This window comes from Symphalangus syndactylus, chromosome 22 (assembly GCF_028878055.3).
Source record: "Symphalangus syndactylus isolate Jambi chromosome 22, NHGRI_mSymSyn1-v2.1_pri, whole genome shotgun sequence".
Taxonomy (NCBI): domain Eukaryota; kingdom Metazoa; phylum Chordata; class Mammalia; order Primates; family Hylobatidae; genus Symphalangus; species Symphalangus syndactylus.
This window is the reverse complement of record NC_072444.2, coordinates 60,682,179-60,689,605: the sequence shown is the minus strand read 5'-3', so window position 1 is coordinate 60,689,605 and position 7,427 is coordinate 60,682,179. Positions and strand designations below refer to the sequence as shown.

Here is a 7,427-nt window from a genome sequence, read left to right as displayed (position 1 = left end):
TCGTGAGGGCACAGCCTCATGACTTAATTACTTCCCAAAAGGCCCCACCTCAATACCACCACAATGGGGATTAAGTTTCAACACGAATTTTGTTTTTGTTTTTTTTTATTTCCAACTTTTATTTTAGGTTCAGGGGGTACATATGCCAGTTTGCTACACGGGTAAATTGCATGTTGAGGGGGTTTTGGAGTAAAGATTATTTCATCACCTAGGTAATAAACATAGGTAGTTTTTGGTTTTACTTTGTTTTGTTTTGTTTTTTCTCTCTCTTTTTTTCTGGAGTAGGTGTTTGTAAGAAAATAATAGGTAGTTTTTCAATCCTCACCCTCCTCCCACCCTTGACTCTCAAGTAGGCCCCGGTGTCTGTTGCTCCTTCTTACGTTCATGTGTCCTAAATGTTTAGCACCCACTTGTAAGAAAGAACATGCAGTATTTGATTTTCTGTTCCTGAATTAATTTGCTTAGGATAATGGCCTCCAGCTGTCATGTTGCTGCAAAGGACATTATCTCATTCTTTTCTATGGTTACATAGTATTCCCTGCTATACATGTACCACATTTTCTTTATCCAGTCCACTGCTGATGGCCATTTAGGTTGATTCCATGTCTTTACTATTGTGAATAGTGCTGTGATGAACATACATGCATATGTCTTTCAGGTAGAACAATTATATTCCTTGGGTATATACCCAGTAATAGCATTGTTAGGTTGAATGGGTAGTTCTGTTTTACGTTTTATGAGAAATCTCCAAATTGCTTTCCATAGTAGCTGGACTAATTTACATTCCCACCAGCAGTGTTTAAACATTTCCTTTCTCCACAACCTCACCAGCATCTATTATTTTTTGGCTTCTTAATAATAGCCATCCTCACTGGTGTGAGATGGTACCTCATTGTGGTTTTTATTTGCATTTCTCTAATGATTAATGATATTGAGCATTTCTTCATATGCTTGTTGGCTGTGTGTCTTCTTTTGAGAAGCGTCTGTTCATGTCCTTTGCCTGTTTTTGGTTTTTTGTATTTTTAGTATAGATGGGGTTTCACCATGTTGGCCAGGCTGGTCTCAAACTCCTGACCTCAAGTGATCTGCCCGCCTCAGCCTCCCAAAGTGCTGGGATTATAGGCGTTAGCCATCGTGCCTGGCCCTAACTGATATTTTTAAGTGAATGTATATACAATACATTACTATATAGATGGGTTAGATAAGAATATGTTTTTTAACATAGGCTCCTGTGATCTCTGGAAATTTTTTTTTCTTTTTTTCTTCACTGTATATGTTAGGATCTGGAAGTATTTAGACCATTAAAATAGCCTGGGTTTTGTTGTTGTTGCTTTTTGTTTCTGGGCTGTGGTTATAGACTTCTAAGTGACACTGCCTTTGGCAAAGTCTAACCATAAAGAAAATACAACATTCTCCGAATTTATGTTTCAGTTCAGTTGGCTGGCACTTGAGGGTTTCTCTAGATTTTGAGTTGTATTTGCTACCTGCTGCATCAGTTTCTCAAAAGTCAGGTAGACTCAGATTAATACAAACATTTTTATTTTTCCACTTTCTGTCAAATGTCAACATCTGCACAAATGACTGGCTAACTCACTAGTCAAAGTAGTCCTTTGTTCACCACATGGTGTTGTAAACCAAAAAGTGACTGAGGCAGATCTCAGCTGATTAGAGGTTTATTTTGCCAAGGTTGAGGATGCGCCTGGGAAACAAAACACAAGTTACAGTTGGATCTGTGACTCGTGCTTTCTACAGAGAAGGTTTGGGGAACTTCAATATTTAAAGGGGAAAAAGCTAGCAGGAGGGGAAGGAAAAAAAAAGGAGGGAGGGTAGGCAGTGAGGCAAGTGGACACATTCTTGTGAGGCTTTGATTAGGGCTCAGTGAATCTGTATTTTACATGTGAAAATAAAGGAGAAGGGGGAAAGTCAATTATGCATTTGTCTCAGCTCAGTAAATCTATATTTTGCATCAGATAAAAAAAGCATGTGAAGTTACAGCCATCTGGAAACAAAAAAAGTTTTTTGTGTGTGACTCAGTTCCCAAGTTTAACTTTTCCTTTGGCTTAGCGAGTTTGGGTTCCCAAGATTGTATTTTTCTTTCACAGTGTCTTACATTTCCTCATCAGTACAGCAGAACCCACACCACCAGCCCCTGATGTTCTCTCTCTAGATGGGCTGCATCTGCCATTTCTTCCCCTTGCTCAGCCGTAAAATGTTGTCCTTTTATCCTATCAGACCCAGGCAAACCTTCAACCCTCCTTTCCCCAGGCCTGCTTCTCTCTCCCAACACTTACAGGAATGAGTCTTCTGCTCCTAAAGCTGCTCAGGATCTTCCAAATACTCACCTGTCCATTCACTATATTGCAACTTGTTCAACCAATGAAAAACGTGACAATCTTACTATCAAAACCGCATGGTTTTGGCGCCATGGGAGGTGGGCGGGAGGGCGGCCACTCCTGGCCCTGGGCCCGGGCCTGGAGCTGGCTGCCTTGGGGCGATGCCTGGAGGGGGCCCCGGGCAGAGCCTGCACATCCACTTGGACCTGCACACCTTCTACCATATTGTGGTACCAGAGCCTTCAGCAGGAGGGCCACTACATTCACAGGGACCCCAAGATCTCAGCCAGCTACCCCCACAGCCACCACAGCCCCCCAGACAACTTGGGCTCCAGCTTCTACACAGAGCTGGGACCCTACAGCTCCTGGGACCCCAATGTCCTCTTCTCTTCCTGGTATCACCTGGCATAACTGATGGTCACGGGGAACCCTCACATGACCTGGTGCCTGCCATTCTGGACACCACCCATCAGTGCAGATCCAGGTGACTGGATCCACATCCAACCCCACATCCACATCCAACCCCACAAGGTCAGGATGACATCACTGTACATGACAACATCAAATACATCATTGACATGGATGGCTCCTATGGTGTATTTTATCCCTGTAAGAACAGCATGGGCAAGAGCACCCCACTCTTTTATATCTATGACTCATACCTGACATCCCTTGAGGCCTGGACCCACCTCCTAACACCAAACAGGCCCCACTATGGGGTCTTCATAGCCCTGCTGGTGGAAGAGGGCCACACCCATGATGTCCTGGCCACGGGGTTTGACAGCATGTCTCCAGTGGATTCTCCTGGGGCTCCTCCCACCAGAAGTGGAAAGCTGTGAAGAACTTTTATGATGCCAACAACCTCATGTTCATTCCCAGCGTGGGGCCTGGCTGCATAGACACTAGCATCCAGCCCTGGAACGACCACAATAGGGAGAACAGGGTCAATGGCAAGGACTATGACAGGGCCCTGCAGGCAGCCGCGATGGTGAGGCCCAAGATCAGCTCCATCACCTCCTCCAATGAGTGGCCCGAGGGCACCCAGATGGAGAAGGTCACTCCCAAGAAGACACCCCCACCTGTATTTGGACTACCTGCCTCCTCAGCGCAGCCTGTACTTGGAGCTGACCTGCTTCTCGCTGGGCGAGCACTTCATCAAAGAGAAGGTGCAGTGGCTCAGGTGAGGAGCCTGTAAACAGGGGTGTGAGGTGCCAATGCCCTGTCTCTCTGGAAGATGTCACCACGTGGGGCTCAGCTGAGGTTGGAAGCACTCATTCCTTCCCACGTTGGCAGCTGAGTGCTTCTGGGTGGGCCCTCAGATAACCCAATTATCTGGAAAGCATCCTGAGCGCTCTCAGGTTCATTGAACACTTGCTCCTCAAGCAACTTCCTATGTGCCAGGGGCCAGGGAAAGCTGGACCAAGGAGCGGTCCCTGTCCTGAAGCTTACAGAACCCAAGCTTTCCTTATCTGGTGCAGCCTTGTAGCTAGTGCCTGGGCACAGGTGTTTTTCTTTTTGCAGTTTTGCCCGGCGCTGGAAGTTCAGTTCTTTTTGCTCCAAAAAATACCTCGTGCAGCTGGGTACCGTGGCTCAAGCCTGCAATCCCAGCACTTTGGGAGGCTGAAGTGGGTGGATCAGGAGTTCGAGACCAGCCTGGCCAACATGGCGAAACCGCGTCTCTACTAAAAATACAAAAATTATCTGGGCAAGGTGGCGGGCACCTGTATCCCAGCTACTCAGGAGGCTGAGGCAGGAGAATAGTTTGAACCTGGGAGGCAGAGGTTGCAGTGAGCCGAGATCATGCCATTGCACTCCAGACTGGACGACAAGAGCAAGATTCTATCTCAAAAAAAAAAAAAAAAAACCCCAAACCTCTGTGCTCCAGAGCCTAATTTTTCCCAGGTGCATATTTCACTCCAGAGAGAGGACTAGGAGGACACCCCCCTCCCTTTAGCTGCCTGAACGGAATGAGGCCCACTCACTAAAGCCATGTCCAGTGCTCCTGTGATTTGTGGTAATTAAATATGAACTGGTATTCTCAAAAACACACACACACACACACACACACATATGGTTTCACACCTAATCTTTCTCTAAAATTTGTTACTTTGTCTCTTTAACTAGGTTTTGTTTTGTTTTGTTTTCTGGGGTCTTTTTTGAGACAGCATCTCACTCTGTTGCTCAGGCTAGAGTACAGTGGCGCCATCTTGGCTTACTGCAGCCTCTGCCTCCTGGGTTCAAGCAACTCTCTCGCCTCAGCCACCTGAGTAGCTGGGATTACAAGTGTACGCCACCACCCCCAGCTAATTTTTGTATTTTTAGTAGAGATGGGGTTTCACCATGTTGGCCAGGCTGGTCTTGAACTTCTGACCTCAAGTGATCCACCCGCCTTGGCCTTCCAAAGTGCTAGGATTACAGGCATAAGCCCCCGTGCCCGGCCTCTTTAGGTTTTAAACAATTTGGTGTAGCAGCGTGGAATCAGAAAACTTCAGGTTCAAATTCTGACCTGACACTAGGTGTGTAATTCTGAGCACAGAATTCACATCTGTAGAATGGAGTTAACGATGCTTACCTTGAAAGATTATGAGGATTAAATGAGACCCATAAGCGAAGACTCTTCTACAGCTCCTGACATATAAAATATATTCACTAAACAGGCATTGTTGTTAATGCTACGGGTAGGGACCACATTTTAAACTTTTTTTTTTTTTTTTTTTTATACAAGGTCTCTCTCTGTTGTCCAGGCTGGAGGGCAGTGGCAATCATAACTCACTGCAGCTCGACCTCCTGGGCTCAAGTGATCTTCCCACCTCAGCTCCCAAGGAGCTAGGACTACAGGCACACACTATCACACCCAGCTGATTTTTTATTTGTCGTAGAGAGGGAGTTTCACTATGTTGCCCAGGCTGGTCTCAAACTCCTGAGCTCAAGCCATCTACCTGCCTCAGCCTTTCAAAGTGCTGGAATTACAGGTGTGAGCCACCATGCCCTGACCACATTTAAACTTTTTGTAGTCCCATATTCATAGCATAATGATAAGTATATGGCATGTTCCTGATATTACAAATTGATTGCTTAGTTTTGGGAGTTCAGAGATAAAGCTGGTGATAATAAACCAAAGATAAAATGTATTTATACTAGAAGTTTTATTTTTACATTCACATCTGACAGTTTATTACGTACATTTATGTCTGATAGTGTGTGAATATATTTAGTTGAGAGATGAAAATATGACCCATAGGCCTTTCTTAAAAATGAGCTAAGACACTTTGCAAAGTCTTACCACTTTTTCTCTATAGTCTTTCTTCAAATCATTATGTATTAGCTTAATTAAAATGAGCTGGCAGACTCATAATTGCTACCCAGAACGTTAAATTGGTAGCTGCCACTATTTCTCATGGATAAAGATATCATACTCCTAGAGCAAGAAAATTCTCTGCTTTCAGTGTCAGTAATATTGAAGGAACTCCTTTTTTTTTTTTTTTTTTTGAGGTGGAGTCTCACTCTGTTGCCCAGGCTGGAGTGCAGTGACAGGATCTTGGCTCACTGCAACCTCCGCCTCCCAGGTTCAAGTGATTCTCCTGCCTCAGCCTCCCAAGTAGCTGGGATTACAGGTGCCCACTACCCAGCCCAACTAATTTTTGTATTTTTAATAGAGATGGGGTTTCACCACGTTGGCCAAGCTGGTCTCGAACTCCTGACCTTAAGTGATCCGCAAACCTCAGCTTCCCAAAATGCTGGGATTACAGGCGTGAGCCATTGCGCCCGGCTGGGAACTCTTCAAATACCTTTTTAAAACCTTATTCTTTAAAAATATTCAGCTTCCCTGGTGATCATGAATTGAAACAACAGTGAGGTGACAAACTGGCAATGAAGATAAAATATGCTTATTGTTCACCACAGGGTGGAGAATTGGGAACTTTGAGGTGCTGTTGGTGCAGTATAAACATGCATCATTTCAGGCAGGCAGTTTAGCTGTGTGTATCAAAATGTGAATGTGCATATCCTTTAACCCAGCTGGGTGGGGTGGCTGGCACCTGTGATCCCAGCTACTATGGAGGACTGAGGCAAGAGGATCGCTTGAGCATGGGAGTTAAAATTAAAGGCTGCAGTGAGCTATGAGTGCACCACTGCATTCCAGCCTCAGTGCCTCAGTGACAGAGCGAGACCCCATCTCTTAAAAATAAAAATAAAAAAAGAATGTATCCTAAGAATACAGGTGCACAAAACAAGATGTGTTTAAAGATATCTATTGTAGCATTGTTTATACCAGAGAAAGAAATGCAAACAACCTAAATGTCCATTAGTAGAGGATTAAATAATGCTATATCCATATTGTAGAATGTTAATCAGCCATTGAAAAGCACAGTACAAGAAGTACTCACTTTGCATAATTATGTGGGACCCTAAAAATGACCATGCAAAGCAATGTTAATATTCAAAGGGTAAAATATGATTGTCCTATGATCTTTAAAAATTTTTGTCAAATGTTAAAAATTCCCTTACTGTTAGTTATAAGAAGATAGAGAAATTTAAAAAACAGTGGCCAGGCACGGTGGCTAACACCTGCAATCCAGCACTTTGGGAGGCCGATACGGGTGGATCACGAGGTCAAGAGATCAAGACCATCCTGGCTAACACGGTGAAACCCCGTGTCTACTAAAAAATACAAAAAAAAATTAGCCGGGCATGGTGGTGGGCGCCTGTAGTCCCAGCTACTCAGGAGGCTGAAGCAGGAGAATGGCGTGAACCCGGGAAGCAGAGCTTGCAGTGAGCCTAGATCGCACCACTGCACTCCAGCCTGGGTGACAGAGCGAGACTCCATCTCAATAAAAAAGAAAAGAAAAAAGAAAAAAAGAAAAAAACAGTGAAACTAATATTTATTTTGTGTACTATAATTTCAAACATTGGAAACATTGAAAATTAAAATGGTTTATGCCTTTGTAAAAAAAAATTATGAAGAGTAGTTTGAACAATGCTTCGCTTCTTGTGGTGTAATTTTCACTATTGAATGACTGTTTGTTTTTTTAAGAGACAGAGTCTCCCTATGTTGCTCAAGCTGGTCTTGAACTCCAGAGATCAACCAATCCTTCT

At 44.1% G+C, this 7,427-nt stretch overlaps 1 pseudogene; it reads left to right on the top strand.

Annotated features, from left to right (window-relative positions):
* The first annotated feature begins 2,508 nt into the window (after nucleotides 1-2,508).
* On the top strand, nucleotides 2,509-3,574 carry LOC129472416 (glycoprotein endo-alpha-1,2-mannosidase-like protein; annotated as a pseudogene).
* Nucleotides 3,575-7,427: the final 3,853 nt, after the last annotated feature.